Here is a 17,700-nt window from a genome sequence, read left to right as displayed (position 1 = left end):
TGCACGCCTGAATAATTATGCGGCTTCCCAGCTCAGAAACCGCGCAGAGCTCCTGCACAGCCGTGTCTCCGTCAGACTCCCGCAAGGTTCCGTGCTGCATCATATGGGATTCCTGCGGTGGCCAGGGTTCAAACTAGTTCAAGTTGGCATAACACAACTTGCCTGCGTAGCCAAGGAAACATCCGGAAGGGTAGGACTGTCTTTGAAGGGGCTTCACCAAGCAACTGATTGTGCTCCTGGCTCCACTGCTTTCCTTCTCCGCCTGCCGTATCCACAAGCTCCACGTGGCCATTCCCATTTGGTCACAAGAAGGCGGCCACCAGGTGCAGCCTCACAGTCCTGCCCCACATCACCCAGCAGAGTAAAGAGCCCCAGCGGAGGCCTCATCGGGTCTCACTAGCCAGGCCTGAGTCAGAAGCCAGTCCTCCTGTCACCTCTGTAGAGATGTTGGCTGTGCCGATCGGGCTGCGTCGATCAGGGCCCAAGCGTATAGCTAAGGGGAGTGTGCTGGGGGGTCCTTAAGACCCCTCTGGGTTTGATGATTTGCTGGAAGGACTCGCGGGACTCAGCATATAGCCAAACTCAAGACTATGATTTATTGTATCGAAAAGATACAAAGCGAAAGCAGAAAAAGGAAACGGCTCCATCGAGGGAAATCCAGAGGAAATCAGGTACAAGCTTGCAAGACTTGTGTTCTTCCCAGGGAGTCACACAGGACACGCCTAATCCCCGAGCATCAGATCCTGACAACGTGTGTAAAATGTCTATCAAGACCCCGTGTCCAGGGTTTTCATTGGGAAGCTCATCACACAGGCTTCTCTTGGCAAACCGCATGGCAAAGTTCTGGAGTCCTGGAGGAAAGCAGGTATATGTAGCATAACCTCCATGGTACAGTGTGGGTACAGGGAGCCACCCTCCTCAGGGAATGGGGGAACCCTCCCGAAATCTAAGTTCCCAGATGCCATTGAGGGCCGACCTCGCAGGCAGACCTTTCTGAGGATGGCGGTCTCAGAGCGGCCCTCTTAACTCTTCCCCATCATGGGGTCGGTTCCCCTCGAGCCTCATGGCCCGAGAGCCCATCAGGGTGATATCTGAGGAAATCGAGAACACTGGGAACCCAAATCACAGTGGTCCCTCCACAAAGGCTCCTTAACTCTCCCAACTTGCTTTTTTTTTTTTTTAGCCTCATCCCCTGATAAACTTCTCTATATCCTTAAGCTTTCCAAATGTGCTCCTGTGTGCAACTGTTCTTACTAATACTGCTAGAACAATCTCTGACTCCTCACAGAAGTAATAAAATATCTATTTTATTTTATTAAAAATAATTTTTAATGTTTATTTTTTTATTTTTTAAAATGTTTATTATTTTTGAGAGAGAGGGAGACACAGAATCTGAAGCAGGCTCCAGGTTCTGGGCTGTCAGCACAGAGCCCGATGTGGGGCTCGAACTCACAGACCGTGAGATCATGACCTGAGCCGAAGTTGGATGCTCAACCGACTGAGCCACCCAGGCGCCCTGGAAATATCTATTTTAAAGGAAACAATCTGATAAAGTGGAGTTTTATGGTGGAGGGAAATAGATTTGGATAATAATCTAATAATAGTACCCCAACACAAACTTTACCCTTTATTAGGTCAACAAATAGAGCAAAATTAAACAATAACCTAATTCCACTGAGAAATCCTGCAGTTGAAAAACCTGAAAACCTGAAAGTTACAGAGAATGATGTTTCTGAAGAGCAGAGCATTTTAAGTCAGTGTGGACTAATATTTAAGAGGGGAGAGGAAATGGAGAAAAAAACAACTGTTTAAAAACCCATAAGGAGGCAAAAAAAGAAAAACTACAAGCTTTGGCTAAAAATGAATGTTGATTTATTTTACATAAATATGCAATATATTGGCTCAAAGTTGCCTAGTAAGTGACCTCTAGACATTGGGGTTTGCATTGCTTAAAAAATGGAAAAAGATACCTGAGGGGAGGAAATGTTGAGGCACTAAATTTCAAAATGTACCCATGTAAGAATGAGCTATTTATAGCCTTGTCCTGAACCTAACTTTTAAAAAAATTTTTCTTTATTTTTGAGGGAGAGAGCCCAGTGGGGGAGGGGCAGAGAGCGAGGGAGACACAGAATCTGAATCAGGCTCCAGGCTCTGAGCTGTCAGCACAAAGCCCGACACAGGGGTTGAACTCATGAACCGAGAGCTCATGACCTGAGCCGAAGTCAGACACTCAACCAACTGAGCCACTGAAGGGCCCCCCGAACCCGTGTTTGAAGAAGCTTGGTCACATAAATTGTCCGCAGCTGACGAGAATACCCAAAAGGACAGGTAGAAAGAGCTGTGTGTTGCTGGGGGCGGCACTGGCTGGGGGAAATTTCTGCGGGTAACATGGAAGCAGACATAAAACTGAACGAGAAAAAGAGACTAGAAAGTTATCACATCAAGGGAGTGTTCTCTGTCGGGAGGTTGAACCGCTCGGCTCTGCATTCCGTAATGTCTTTTGACGTTACAGGTATGTCAGTGGGTAACAGGATGGGTTAAATGAAGGCTCAGCAAGCATTTTCTTTAAGGGACCAGATAGTAAATAGTTTAGGTTTTGCAGGCCACATATGGTCTCTGTAGAATTTTTTTCTTTGAACAACTTTGTGAAAAAGGTACAAATTTGTACAAAAACAGGCCGGGGGTTGGATTTGGCCTGTGGGATGGGGCCTGGGGGTAGATACTGAACAGTACTTAAGGGGCACCTGGGTGGCTGATTTGGTTAAGCATCTGACTCTTGGTTTCAGCTCAGGTCAGGATCTCATGGTTTGGGGGTTTGGGCCCCGCGTGGGGCTCCTTGCTGGGATTCTCTCTCCTCTGTCACTGTCTCTGTCTCTGTCTCTAAATAATGGAATAATAACAAAAAAGAAAACCGTATTTAAGACTGTTATCCTTACTTGCTGTAAACAATTACAGCAGGTAGGCAGGACCCTCTCCCCCTCGCACACCTGGGCAGGTAAAAGTGCCTCTCACCAGCCCGAGCGGCGCGTGCCCTGTATCCGTGGGAAGCACCAGCACCTGCTCCATTTGCCAAACCAGCAACTCAGGTATCACTTTGATCTTCCCTTTTCATCCCCCGTCAACATTCAGGAACCACCGCCGTTTACACAGGGCTGTTGCAAACACTGCACGTCCTCGGAATTGTTTTCTTTGGTTTAACCTTCCAGGAGTGGAATTACTTCCTGGGTCAGACGGTAAGAGCGGCTTCCCAGCCGGCAGGTTCCCTGCATGCTTGTCTCATTGCGGAGGGGAGGCGAGGAGGGCAAGTGTTAGTGTGTCCATAACGGTGAGTTTTGTCATAAACACAAAGCAAACCAAAGCGATGGCGTCACACAAAGTCGGTGCCTGGGGGCTGCAGCGAGGCTCATGGCCAGCGTTCCTACGTTCTGTATCGCCGAGCAAGAAAAAGCAATCAAAGCAATCGGACTTAGATGTCTGGTTCAAATGGGGTGGCTGTGGGAGCAAATCAGGCGAGGGGGGCGCAGATGATGGACTAGGAGGAGCGGGCCTCTGTTTCTGATCGGAAGTTGTTCATGGTTGGAACATAACAGTCCTGTTCACCGAGTGCATCAGAAGAAAATGAGTAGTGTTGTGCGTTTAAGTGAGCTGAATCTTTGACGTAAATTTTTTTTAAGTTTACTTATTTTGAGAGGGAGAAAGAGAAAGAGAGAGTGAGCATGAGCAAGGAAGGGGCAGAGAGAGACAAAATCCCAAGGAGGCTCTGTTCTGTCAGCTCAGAGTCCAGTGTGGGGCTTGATCTCGTGAATCATGGGATCATGACCTGACTGAGCCAAATTAAGAGTCATTAACTGACTGAGCCATACAGGTGCCTCTGACCTTTTTGAATTATCAACTGAAGCTGAGCCCAGTTAATCCAAACTGAGCCACCACCTTTGCCCATGCCCCAAGGGAGGACATGTGGACAGGGAGAGTGTGTTTTAACCTTTGAGTTCTGATTGGGAGATTAGAGATTGGGGCGTAGGGACCACTGCTTTCTGGCCCACTGTCCCCTATAAAAATAGACCTCCCGGGGCGCCTGGGTGACTCAGCGGGTTAGGCATCCGACTGCAGCTCAGGTCATGATCTCACAGTTTGTGGGTTCGAGCCCTGCATCGGGCTCTGTGCTGACAGCTAGCTCAGAGCCTGGGGCCTGCTTCCGGTTCTGTGTCTCCCTCTCTCTCTCCCCCTCCGCCGCTCAAGCTCTGTGTCTCTCTCAAAAATAAGTAAAACATTTAAAAAATGAAAAAATAAAAAAAAATAGACCTCCCTTCTTTTTCTTCTGCCTAAAATTGAATAAAAATCAATTTTATTGACCTGTGGAGGGGAGTACAGACACTCTGGAACAAATTATTTCTCCTCACTCTTCACCCTTCAGCTTAACTCGGAAGCAATGTCACAAATATGGTCTTTGCTCCCTGTGACCATATTGATTTCCAGAGGATAATTTTCAAGACCATGAATGGATACTCAGGCAAGGATTTTTCATTGGACTCCTAACGTGTACCGGGCATTGGAGATTCCGTGTGAACAGGAAGAGAGAGAATCTGATGTTACACGGCTGGTTCTATTGAATGAGTAGATGCAATTTTATTGTTGTAAGACATTATCATTTAAAGAAATTCCTATTCTTGAGCACATGTTCCATGGCTTCTCAGGTTTGAATTCAATTGCATTAAAAAATTTTTTTTAATATTTATTTTGGAGACAGCGAGAGCACAGAGGGGAGGGGCAGAGAGAGAGGGAGACTCAGAATGCGAAGCAGGCTCCAGGCTCTGAGCTGTCAGCACAGAGTTGGACGTGGGGCTCGAACTCATGATTAGTGAGACCATGCCTGAACCTAAATCTGATGCTTAACCGACTGCACCTTCAATTGCATTTTTTAAATTAATGAGAGAATAAATATTTGCTTATGAATTGTTCAAGAAATATGTATTTTGGGGCACCTGGCTGGCTCAGTTGGTGGGGTGTGTGACTCTTGATCTCAGGGCTGTAAGTTTGAGCCCCACATTGGGTGTAGAGATGATTTAAAAAATAATCTCAAAGAAAAAAAGAAATATGAGGGTGCCTGGGTGGCTCAGTTGGTCAAGTGTCTGACTCTTGGTTTCGGTTTAGGTCACTAACTCAGTTTGTGAGGTCAAGCTTACAGCGTGGAGCCTGCTTGGGATTCTCTCTGCCCTCCTCTCTCTTTCTTCTCTCAAAAATAAATAAACTTAAAAAAATAAAAATATGTATTTTCCCCATGAATTGTTAGCTTCTAACTCCTTAGAGTTGACAATTAAAAAGCCCAATTTGGCAGATAGCCATGTAACTCTGAGAAGATAATGAAATGTGCCAGGTCACCCTGGGAGAGGCATGTAAGTCAGACCAAGAAACAAGGTCGCCCACCCCTACTTCATGTTTATTTCTATGCATTCAAAGCGATATCTCTAAACCTCCTTTCCTATCTTTTGTACATCATCTGACATGACATTAGACCCCCTTAGTTAAGTTGAATGGAGGGGCACCTGGGTGTTTCAGTTGGTTAAGCTCAAGTCATGATCTCATGGTCTGTGGGTTCGAGCCCCACGTCTGGCTTTGTGCTGACAGCTCAGAGCCTGGAGCCTGCTTCAGATCCTATGTCTCCCTCTCCCTCTGCCCCTCCCCCACTCACACACACACTCTCATTCTCTCTCTCTCAAATATAAAAATAAACATCAAAAATAAAATTAAGAAAAAAAACCAAGCTGAATGGAGCTCTGAGGAGTGCTGATCCTATAACACCAGTGGACTTTTACTTTATAACTTTGGAATTATAGAAAATTCTCTAAGATGAAACAGAAGAAGGCTGGGTGTGGTAGAATTACTTGGACCAGAGAAGCCCCTTAATCTTGGATATGTTTTGTTTCTGACTTTCCTTGCAGGGCTGAAAACGTGCCCCTAGCCTATTCCCCTCTAGCTCCTCAATGTTTTAAAGTCTATCCCCTACGTGCCTTTTTACCGTGCCTCAGGGGCTCTCTCTTCTGGACCATCACACCTCCTCTACCACGAACAAAATATCATTTGTCTTTTTCTGATAAAATCCTATAGTTGACAGTCAAGTTTTCTCTTGAATTTAATTAGGTTTACAACTCTATTATCAAGGCAAATACTTAGAGGCATGAGGCATGGTCTGTTAATTTCCAGTTCTACAGAATTTGCTCTTCTTTGACTCCTTTATACACCTTGAAAGTGCAACGACTACTATTATAAACATTGCACCGCTGTAGGACTTCTGGCTTTACCATTCAGCCATTCTATTAAAATCACAGGTTTAAAATCTCCTAATTAAGTTAATAAAACGTTTAGTTCATTTTCACTTCATAAATTCAGGAACATTTAATTTAAGCACATATTTGATAATTAGACAACAAAAATCGCTCAGTCTCATATCCTTTGTAAAGGCACTGGATTTTCTAAACTTGTGTTCATTTTGTTTCAACTCACCAGAAAATCTGTTCAAGACACAGAAAAGCAAATAAAAACTTGAGAAGTTCTTTTTTTTAAAAATATTTTTAAAAGTTGTTTATTTTGCGAGAGAGCAAGAGAAAGCAGGGGAGAGGCAGAGAGAGGGGAGAGAGAGCAGTCTCAGTGCACTGTCAGCACGGAACCCAACATGGGGCTCCAGCTCATGAATTGTAAGATCATAACCTGAGCTGAAATCAAGAATCCACTGCTTAACTGACTGAGCCACTCAGGCGCCCCAAAACTTGAGAAGTTCTGATTATCCAATGGGCCTGTTTGTAGACTTCCTTTCACTTTTCTATGTCAAAGGATGAGTTTTATCGTGATATTTTATCCTCAGAACATTAATTTGTCATCGGAGTTACCGGACCCAATAATGTATTGACATAGATGATTGGTGTAGTTGAGCTAAATTATCTGTTGCTGAGATGGATTCACTAGGGCCTCTGCTCTGGGATGTCCGCAGGGACCGAGGAACAGCTGCCTGGGTTTGTGAGCCACCTACACACTCCGGCTCATTGTTCTTCCCTTTCTGACATGAAATAAACCCGCTCAGTGATAAGGAGGGGAATGGCCGCCTTTGGCTGAGAGCTCCAGCCCATTTACTGCTAGGATGAGCTGTAAGATCTGGGCGTGCCATCCCCAGGCTGGTTCCCTAGCTGGAAGAGCTTGGACTAGGTCATTGCCAGAAGGTTGTCTAGTTTTAAGATTTTTAGAACCCTACGAGCATTAACTTTCCATCGTTGCTTGGAAATCATATATTTCACTTCACGAGTAAGAATCATACATATGTCCAGTTAAAGGCCAGTGATGAAAGGGGGTAAATGGCACAAGCAAGCTGTTAACGGTCTTGATAGGTGAAGGGGTTGGCCCCAAGTTTTCCAGCGTGATCCGTCACCTCTCATCAATAATTAAATTCAGAGTTCCCACCCTGTGCCCAAGTATTCTTGGGAGGTTTTAATGGCTTTTACAATCACCTTTTGATATGATTTTTAAAAAATGTTTAATGTTTTTAAATTTATTTTTGAGAAGAGAGAGACAGAGCATGAGCAGGGAGGGGCAGAGAGAGAGGGAGACCAGAATCAGAAGCAGGCTCCAGGCTCTGAAATGTCAGCACAGAGCCCGACGCAGGGCTCGAACCCACGAATGTGAGATCATGACCTGAGCCAAAGTTGGAGGCTTAACCTACTGAGCCACCCAGGCACCCTGATACAATTTTTTGATTCAACTGGATCATCATTTCTCATCTCACCCGACTCAGCCATTCCTTTTTGCACTGAAACTAAACGAGGAGTGGCATTCACTTTTGTTGATGTTTTCTCCACACACGCTCGAGGTAATTGTGTGTACCGGGCCAATACTGAAGCGCTTGGATGAACACAGAGGGCTTCCCTTACAGGTTAGCCCAGCTGGCTGCTCATGGCATATACTAGACGCTCTTAGAGGTGCTTTGGCCATTCCCACTGTTGGAAAGTTCCAAATGGGCCGGCTCCTCTCACATCTGCCCCGCTCACTTCTCATGCCCCACCACCCCCAGAAGCTCCATGCTCTCCCCCTTTCTCATATCTGATGGTTTGGCTCATTTCTCCCCCAGACCATTGGAGAGTTTCTTTTCACAGATAACAAGGGTTCCATTGTATATACCTCAACAGATATGTTTCTTTCCCTGAGAGGATTCAGCATCTAGCTTATTCGTATCATCTCCTTCTGGGCCACACAGGATGGCAAGAAAGGGAGAGACGTGTGTAGGAAGACCGGAGGACCCTTGGGGGAGAGGATGCCGGGAAGAAGACCAGGGGCCAAGTGGCCGACCATGTACAGTACCCTCTGCCAAGGGTTCTACAAGCACCATCCCAACCAGTCATCATAACACACCTGTGAGCATGTTGATATGATGACCCCCATTACGGAGATGAGGAGGCAGGTTTGGGGAGGTTAAATCACTTGCTCACCATCATATTGCTGTCAAGGGCAGATCTGGGATTTGGACACATGTAGTCTTCATTATTTATCATGATAAAATGCTGCCTTCTCCGTTAGGCTGGTGCCCGCCCCCTCCAACATTATTGCATTATATTCCTGTGTGTTATATGCAATTTTCATCATGTTTTTTTTTCAAAGAGGCAACTTTGCCAGAGTCCCAGACTTAGGATGTAGTGGTGCTGGGAGTTAAACTCAGCTCACTCAGCTTTTAAGTATGTGGCACCTTGCCTTGATGGGCCTTCCATTTAAAATATTCATGAGTTCTTACTCATACTCCGGTTTGACAGGCAGAATTTTTATAACCATTGCACTAAAAATTTGCAGACTTTACAACAAACATCGCAGAGTTGAAGCGTATGGACATTTATTTTAAAATTTTACAGTGAGAACAATAGAAAAGGAGGTAGATTACATTAAAGAAGAATTAAAACAACACTTTCAAATAGCAAAGATACCATCCCAAAAGAAAGACACACACTTGGCTTGAGGTACTAGTATTGTTCTGATTTTGAAATTCCAAACCCATGGATTCCAGTAAGAAGTGTCTTACCACGTACTTCCGCTTGACAACAATGAACTAGCTGGCAACTGTGAAAAAATGAATTGTGATTTATGTTCATTGTTGCGACAAAAACACCAAGCTTTCAATGTCTTTGAAATTAGTGTGCTCACAGAAACACTTTGCACATACAAGCGACAGAGAGGGTGGGGCCTCTGGGTGGCTCAATTGGTTAAGTGTCTGACTGTTGGTTTCTCTTGGCTCAGGCCATGATCTCCTGGTTGGTGAGGTTGAGCCCCGCATCAGGCTTTGCTCCGACAGCACAGAACCTGCTTGGGATTCTCTCTCTCCCTCTCTCTGTCTCTCTCAAAATAAATAAACAAACTTCAAAGTGACAAAGAGGGTGATGGGGATTTTGAGTGCTTTTTAAAAATGCTTCTTTTAATTTTTAAAAAATGTTTATTCATTTGAGAGAGAGAGAATGTGAGCAGGGGAGGGGCAGCGACAGAGGGGTCAGAGAGTCTGAAGCAGGCTCCAGGCTGACCGCAGAGAGCCTGAGGCAGGGCTCGAACTCATGAACTGTGAGACCGTGACCTGAGCGGAAGTCAGATTGAGCCACCCGGGCACCCCTTGAATGGTTTTTCTGATCCATAGGCCGACACATTATCCATTGGCCCGTCCCTTGAATGGTTTTTAATGAGTAGCCTAATGGAGAAATTAAGAGATTTTATAATAAATAGAATCCATAGCCATGTCTGTCAATATCCATCCCACTGAATGCTTGAATCCTTTTTAGTGTACCTGGTGAGTAGCTGTGCACCCTTCCTTTGCTTGGTTACCCCTAGTGATGGAGAATTCTGTTTTCCCTAAGGCAGCGGAGGACTTCCCTTTCCACGGGGAAAGACGCTAAGCTACATGTTAGAAAGTTCTGTGTAGTGATGAAATACGCTTCCTGGATAATCTGTTGATTTGGGTGTTTGCTTAATGAAGCAGGTTAGTTTCTCCTGTTCTGCAGAGTTGGTTCAGATCCTTTTAATTTTTTTCTTTTTATGTATTTATTTTTACATAAGTGGTTTTTTTTCCTAATGTTTATTTTATTTTATTTTTAGAGAGAGAGCGCAAACAGGGGAGGGGCAGAGAGAGAAGGACAGAGGATCTGAAATGTGTTCTGTGCTGACAGCAGAGAGCTCGATGCAGACGCATGAACTGAGAGATGACCTGAGCCGAAGTTGGATGCTTAACCCACTGAGCCACCCAGGTGCCCCTCAAATCCTTTGTAAATGGGAGGGAGTGTGGTCTGTGGGGGAAAAAAAGTACTAGACTCAAGAGTCAAGGGGCCAGGCTTGGTATCAGGAGGCTGGCCTCCATGTCACACAGGTGTGGGTCTGAGGGCCCATCGTGTGGTGCCTGGGAATCCTTTATCTTGCCTGTTCTCTCGGTGCATCTAATCGGTGGTTTTCAGAGTCACATGACAGTGAACATGAAAATGTTTTAGTAACTTTGACTTATGGTTCTGTGCCTTATCATTCATTAACTTGCATAGACGGTGCTCTAATTGTAGGCAGATGAGTGCAGACTTCAGTGATTCGGGTATTTTGCTTCATTACAAGGAAATTGCGAAGACCCTGAACACTTATGGACATGGGTTTGTCCGGGTGAGGTGCGGGGAGACGGGTTCCGATGCCAGGAGGGAAGGGCATGTTCCAGTCTATGTGCAGGTGGGTCCGGTCTTTCTCACAGGTAGGAGCTGCTCTGGCTTCCGCAGCCCATGAGGAGCCTCCACAGCATGTTCCTGGTTTCCCTAAGGGCTGAGGTCCTAATCTCATTCCAGCAGGTAGATTGGGGTTGTAGGACCCCACCTATGTCTATGCACCTTTCTAGGGTGAGGCTTTATTCCTGATGCTGATGGGTCTGTCCGGTGGGGCAGGTGTCTGGGCCTCAGCCATTACCTGCCTGCTTCCTGTCATTGGCCGCTTAGTTTTCTCAACACTGTGTTGCGCTTTTTGGATTGGATTGACCTAACACCAAAACATTTCCTAAACAGTGCCTCAGTTTTCTAGACTTTGGAGACACTACGCCTTAGATCAGTGGGTCTCAAAATAGGGTCTGCGGACCACAGTACCAGTCAGCATCTGCGTATGTGTTAAAGAGGCACATCCTGGGGCCCCACTCCAAACCCCCTGAGTCTGAAACTCTGGGAGAAAGGTCCAGAAATCTGTATTTTAACAAGCTCTCCAGGGGATTCTGAGGCACATTAATATTGGAGCACCTTGTCCTGGATTATCTGGTTACTCTCTGTGAAGGCAGACGAGGCCCCTTCACCTCCTCCTCTTGCTCCTTCTTTTAGACAAAGGCCTCTGCCGGGCCACCTAGGTGGCTCAGCTCATTAAGCGTCCCTCTCTTGGTTTCAGCTCAGGTCATGTCCCTGTGGTTTCATGGGGATCTGCGCTGTCAGCGCGGAGCCTGCTTGGGATTCCCTCTCTCCCTCGCTCTCTGCCTCTCTCTCTCTCTCTCTTTCTCTCAAAAATAAGTAAATAAACAAAAAAAGTTTCTGCCTGGTGTCACCTTTTAGCATCTCTCTACCAGGCTACTGCTAAACTCCATCCCCAAGGATCACCATGGTGTCTACGTATAAATAGTCTATTTACATAAGACCACAAGGGCATAACAAGCCACATATTCTGGGGCTGTGATTTACAGGTAACCGTCCTGATCTGCACTGCTCTGCAATGGCAAATAACATACAGCTCTCTCACAAACTAAAGAGATGCCCTTGGAGGTGAGGTGGGGAGCGGGGAGGGGCTCTAGGGACAGGAAGTCAGGATATGACCCCGTTTCATGCTCCGGATTACTTTCCTGTTCTCCCTTTTTTTTCTCCTCCTCTTTTCTCTTCTGGTTTTGGTTTTACTTGCTTTCTACAGGAACGGAGGAGTAGTTTGACAGTGTTACTAGCTAACGAAAAGAAGAGCGCGTTACCTTATTTATAGATTTAGGGCGTTAATATCCAGAGGTTTAAATGGGAGAGCTAAGGAAGGTGTTCCTGACTGCTACTTAATTTCTCCAGGAATACCTAAGTGGGAGCTACAATACATCTTTGTGTAGCGGCTTTGGTTTTCATTAGATTTAATTAAGTCTCCCAGAAGCTTTCAATTTAGGGCGCCCTCAAAATGCAGGTGGCTTCTGTGAAGTATAATTAGATTCTCTTCAGAGCTGCCGCGGAGCAGGAAAGCAGGGCTGTTAGCCCTAAAATCTTTAACAGGCTCTCCAGTTTTTGGGTTTCAGAGAGTCCGTTTCCAAGCAGGGCCTGCCTGCGTGCCTTTCACCTTCCTCTCTTCCTCCCTCCCCTTGCACAGAAGGCTTTGGCTCACGTGAACTTAACAAAACCGGCCCAGTTTCGTTTACAACCTCACTAAAAAGTCAAGGTCAACATTACAAGGATGATTTTGTCAGAAGGGCTCTAAGGCCAGCTGTCAGTCTCTGGGGCAGGTTGGGGTCCTTAAGTTCACAAGAGTCTGTGTCCAAAGAAGCCAGGGGCCACCCGCACCGCAGATGATGAGACAAAGGTCTGGGCCCAACAGCCCAGGGAATGGCTCTCTCACCTTCTGTTGGACCCTTTTGCCTTTGAACTAAAGGTGTCCTTTTATACCTGGATTTATTTATTTATTTATTTTTAATGTTTCTTAATTTATTTTTGAGAGAGAGTACAAGGGAGAGAGAGAGAAAGAGAGACAGAGAATCCCATGCCGGCTCAGTGCTGTCAGCGCAGAGCCTGATGGCGGTGCTCAAGCCCCCGACCCCTGAGATCATGACCTGAGCCGAAACCAAGAGGGGGACACCTAACCGACTGAGCCACCCAGGCGCCCCGATTCCTGGATTTAGAAAGGACCATGCAAATCCGTCATATGGGTAGTGCAGCAGCAATGGCAGGAAATGATGCCACAACAGGGTCGCTGTGTGTTAATTTGGCTGGTTTGGGATCAGCATTTTCTCCACCTAGCAGAGAGCATAATCTATCATTGCAAAGGTACTGAGAAAAGGTAGGAGTTTGACGAGGTCCTAAGTGTTTTGGTTCTCTTGAAAGAAGCCACCCTTCCCTGGGTCTGAACACAGATGATCTAGGTCAATTCGATTTTGTCCTAAGCAAACAATTTTCTTTTAAGGTTGCAAGCAGATGCTGTCCCTATCCGCGCCCATTTTGTTTGATTCCAACTGTACTCCTGTGAACATTTAATGACATACATAATTGTTATTATGATCTGTGGTTCCTGGGGATGACTGTCACGCAATTGAATAAATCGTTGCAATTAGTGTTAATTACCAAATGTTTCTAAGTTTTGTTTCTCTTCGACAGTTGTTTGGTGTCTACAGTCAGCGTTACTGGAACGGATTTTTCAATAGTATCAGTTTTCCTGCTATCCGTACAAAATAAAAATGTGTCTTCTTCTGGGATTGAATATGAACTAGATGCCAGATGGTATCTAGGAATTTTATTAAAGGCAGCTGTGATGTTCTGGTTATGGAAGACAGTGTCTGGGTGGCTCAGCTGGTTAAGTAACCTGCTCTTAATTTTAGCTCAGGTCATGATCTCACGGTTCCTGAGTTCGAGCCCTGCATCGGGCTCTGTGCTGACAGCGCGGTCCCCTGCTCACACTTGCTCGCTCTCTCTCAGAAATTAATAAACAATTAAAAGGAAATGTCTTAGGTTCAAATATCAGGTTCCAGTCACAGCCCTCCTTCCAAAGGTGACCGTCATTGCTGGCTCACTCACACCCACTTTTCAGGAAACTGCCCTGTTCACAGTTCTTGATATCCTTAATTATAGGCTATATCCTTTTTCATTAGAATGACTTCTTTTTTATTATTTTATGTTTATTTTTGAGGGGGGGAGAGAGTGAGAAAAAATGAGGGAGGGGCAGAGAGCTAGGGGGACAGAGGATCTGTACTGTCCGCAGAGCTTGAGACAGGGCTCAAACTGATGAACCGTGAGATCATGACTTGAACCAAACTCAGATGCTTAACCGACTGAGCCCTGCGGGTGTCCCTTCTTACCCTGACTTCTTGGACACAGTAGGTTGAGGTAAAAAGCTGTATTGTGGTCTCAGACCTAAGCTGTGTTTTCCAACTCTGTTTATAAGAATCTACTCATTTAGGGGAATCACTGGATATTTGTATAACCCAACAAAAGGCATTAATAGAGTGACCTACCACCTTCTGTCCAATTTGAAAAGATGAGTAAGGAATCCTGGGAAATGCTGGGACTTCTCTCCAGTTCTTGTGATAACCAGAGACACCCCCGTGTGTCCTAATGGACCCAGGATCCTGGCATCTGGTGTGTGTGGGAAAGGACAAGTCATGTTCTTTTCTTTTAATGTTTATTTTGTATTTTTAATTAAATTTTTTAAATGTATATTTAATTTTGAGAGAAAGAGAGAGCTCTAGCAGGGGAAGGGCAGAAAGGGAGACCCAGAAACTGAAGCAGGCTCCAGGCTCTGAGCTGTCAGCACAGAGCCCGATGCGGGGCTTGAACTCATGAGTTGTGAGATCATGACTTGAGCTGAAGTCTGCCACTTAACCCCCGAGCCACCCAGTTGCCCCAGTGTTTATTTATTTGAGAGGGAGAGAACACATGTAGGGGAGGGATGGAGAGAGAAGGTGACAGAGGATCTGAAAGCCTGCTCAGTTCTGACAGAAGGGAGCCTGATTCTGGGCTCGAACTCATAACCTGTGAGTTGGTGATCTGAGCCAAAATGGGATGCTCAACCAACTAACCACCCCGGTGCCCCAAGGCGTGCTCTTTACATTCAGGCCGACCTCGGGTGTCAGTTGGGGTATTTGCACTGGGGAACAGAGGCTGCAGTTCCTAAGGCTGTGATTACAGGGTGCCACCTTCCTCCGGCTCATGCCTCCCACCTACCATATCCCTTCTATTTCCAGGAAACAATTCTTAACCCTTCCCTACAAATCTGCCCTCCGTCTACTCGCCGACGGCTAAAACAGCAGTAAGGAGAGAAGGCACTGCAATCTGTCCTCTGTGATAACGTGCATCAAAGCACACACCTGGCTGAGATGAAGCATTGGAATTCATTTACCTTGAAGTATAATCAGTCAAAAAATTAAGTGGTGATGTGAGAGGTTTTCTAATGAGAGGGAAGAAGGGGCAGGATGGGGAGTGGCAAGCGAAAGAGGCCACTCTGGTCTCACTCTGGCCTGTGCGTGGACTAACAAAGGGCCTTTCTTCCTTCTGTGGCCTCACCTGCCTGAGGCAAGGAAGACCCCAAGGGGAACGCTGACCCTTGCTTTTGAAGCCAGGAGGTTCCCTTTTACACTTGCCTGAAGGAGATGAATTTTGTTGCTCTGCAGAGTTAGATTTTCTTTCTCCAAATATGAGAGGGGAGAGGCCTCTGAGCGTCAGAGAAGACCAGCATAAAGCAGGCGGCCATACCCAGAGAGCAGCCAACATGGCTGACGTGTTATCCATGGAGTCAGCGCCAGAGTGGCCACCGCGTTCTGGCTAAGAGAAGAGTCGGGTTCTCCTTCTCTCTGATTCTGTGATGTCGAGTCGGGGGCTGCACAACTGAACCAGGCCAGGTCTGTGTCCTAACACCAGGTCTTCGTATTTTTGGTTTGAAATTCTTGCCACAAATCAATTGTAGCTTTTGATATGCTCCAGTGTTGCATTCAATTATTATGTTAGTTGTCTGGAAATAATTCAGAAGGGTTTGTTTTGGGAGGTGATGATGGTGTTGGGGTTTTTTTTTTGGTATTTATTTTTGAGGGGGAGACAGAATGCAAGTGAAGGAAGGGCAGAGAGAGAGGGAGACCCAGAATCTGAAGCAGGCTCCAGGCTCTAAGCTGTCAGCACAGAGCCTAATGCGGGGCTCGAACTCAGAGAATGTGAGATCATGGCCTGAGCGGAAGTCAGACCCTTAACCCTTAACTAACTGAGCCACCCAGGTCCCCCTGGTGGGGTTTTTTTTCTCCTCTTAGGGAATTCACAGTCTATTTATTTATTATTTATTTATTTACTTATTTATTTTTTGAGCAGGGAAGGGGCAGAGAGTGGGAGAGAGAATCCCAAGCAGGCTCCACACTGTCAGCACAGACCCCAGCGCGAGGCTGATCTTACCTAAGTAATAGTTACGTAATAATTCGCTAATGTTATAACAAAAAATAAACCAGTATTTCTTTCCCGTTGTTTCTGTGTCTTTCTTCCCACCATCTCCTGTCAATAAGACCTGGGAATTTTTAAAGCCAGCAGATACATTATAAGGATTAGTTGAATATTTATGGCAAAGAAATAAATAATCCCAAGGATCTTACTTTCAGGGAAAATGGAAGCCAATAAACATGATATAAAGCAGTCTGCAGTAAGAAAGCATAGAACATTTTTAATAATTTTTTAAATGTTGATTTATTTTGAGTGAGAAAGAGAGATAGAAAGTGAGCAGGGGAGGGGCAGAGAGAGAGGAGGAATAGAGAATCCCAAGCAGTCTCCGCACTATAAGCAAACTTACAAATTGTGAGATCATGACCTGAGCCAAAGTTGGACCTGTAACCCTTAACGAACTGAGCCACCCAGGTGCCCCTGGTGGGTTTTTTTCTCCCCTTAGGGAGTTCACAGTTTGTTTATTTACTTATTTACTTATTTATTTTATTTATTTTTTTTGAAAGAGAGAGAGAGTGAGCAGGAAAGGGGCAGAGAGGGAGAGAGAGAATCCCAAGCAGACTCCACACTGTCAGCACAGAGCAGATGCGAGTCTCAAAGTGACAACTGTAAGATCATGACCTGAGCCGAAATCGAGAGTCCGTCGCTAACCGACTGAGCCGCCTGGTGTTTGTCTTTAGTAAAGATTATCCATGACCGGTCCCCAAACTATCTCAAGGTAATCAGCACATAATTTTGCTCCATAATAAAAAATAACAGTGCCTTGTGCAGACCTCTTTTGTGCCAGGGACTCTAACTGAGCCTCAGCTATATTGTCAGTGCACCTGTAAGGCCTGGGACTGAACAGTACTGAATTAAGGGGGCTGTCAAGGGATGTGAATCCCATCCACATTCCCTCCCCTCAGCCGTGAGCTCATTGAGGGCATGCTTTTGCTTTCGGACTTGTTCACAAGTTATTGAAGTATTTGCAATAGTGGAAGATAATGTCAGATACTTCTCCAACCTATGAGTTTGTAGTTATTTGAAAATGAACAGGGACTTATAGAATTGCTAGTATACACTGAACCTTCAAAGGGGCTCATGCTTTCAGAGGAATCCTGGTGAGCAGTTTTCATCTGCTTTCAGAGTATGGACCACAGTTTTCTTCATCAGGCTTTATCAGCGTCAGAAGATAGGCAGCAATAAAGCCACGATACTGAGACAAGGGTGACAAAAGTCCAGCAGTGAGGCAGAGGGAGTCTGGAAAGTTCTGAAAACCTAGGGAGGAAGGTCCAGAACGCAGAAGACCAGGGAATCCGCTGGATTTAGCAAGTGGCTTACAAAACCCACCATCTCTAGAAGTGGTTGTAGATCACCAATGAGTTCTTGACAGTGTTAGCTGTTTTTCCAATGTTTTCAATCTTTGAAACTGGCATGTGTTGAGAAAAGTTAGTATCTTTCCAGAAAAGAGGTTAATGCCATGGAATTTATGCAGTGGTTTCCAAATTATGGTCACTGAGCATGCAGCATCTGAATCCTGCAGGTACTTGTTGGA

At 45.6% G+C, this 17,700-nt stretch overlaps 2 long non-coding RNA genes across 2 annotated transcripts in view; both read right to left on the bottom strand.

Annotated features, from left to right (window-relative positions):
* Window positions 1–581: 581 nt before the first annotated feature.
* The window catches only part of LOC115293913, a 19,427-nt gene continuing 2,308 nt past the window's right edge, over window positions 582–17,700 (bottom strand). Inside the window, exon 3 of the long non-coding RNA XR_003909668.1 lies at window positions 582–851. This is a non-coding gene — a long non-coding RNA (uncharacterized LOC115293913). The remainder of the gene's footprint in view (window positions 852–17,700) is intronic.
* Window positions 8,842–14,315, bottom strand: LOC115293914. The gene is made up of 2 exons (XR_003909669.1): window positions 14,207–14,315; window positions 8,842–9,090 (listed from the first exon to the last, which is right to left on the bottom strand). It is a non-coding gene; the product is annotated as an uncharacterized LOC115293914 (long non-coding RNA).

The sequence above is a fragment of the Suricata suricatta genome, chromosome 6 (genome assembly GCF_006229205.1).
Source record: "Suricata suricatta isolate VVHF042 chromosome 6, meerkat_22Aug2017_6uvM2_HiC, whole genome shotgun sequence".
NCBI lineage: Eukaryota > Metazoa > Chordata > Mammalia > Carnivora > Herpestidae > Suricata > Suricata suricatta.
Note: the sequence above shows the minus strand (reverse complement) of the source record. Positions and strands in the feature narration are given on the sequence as shown.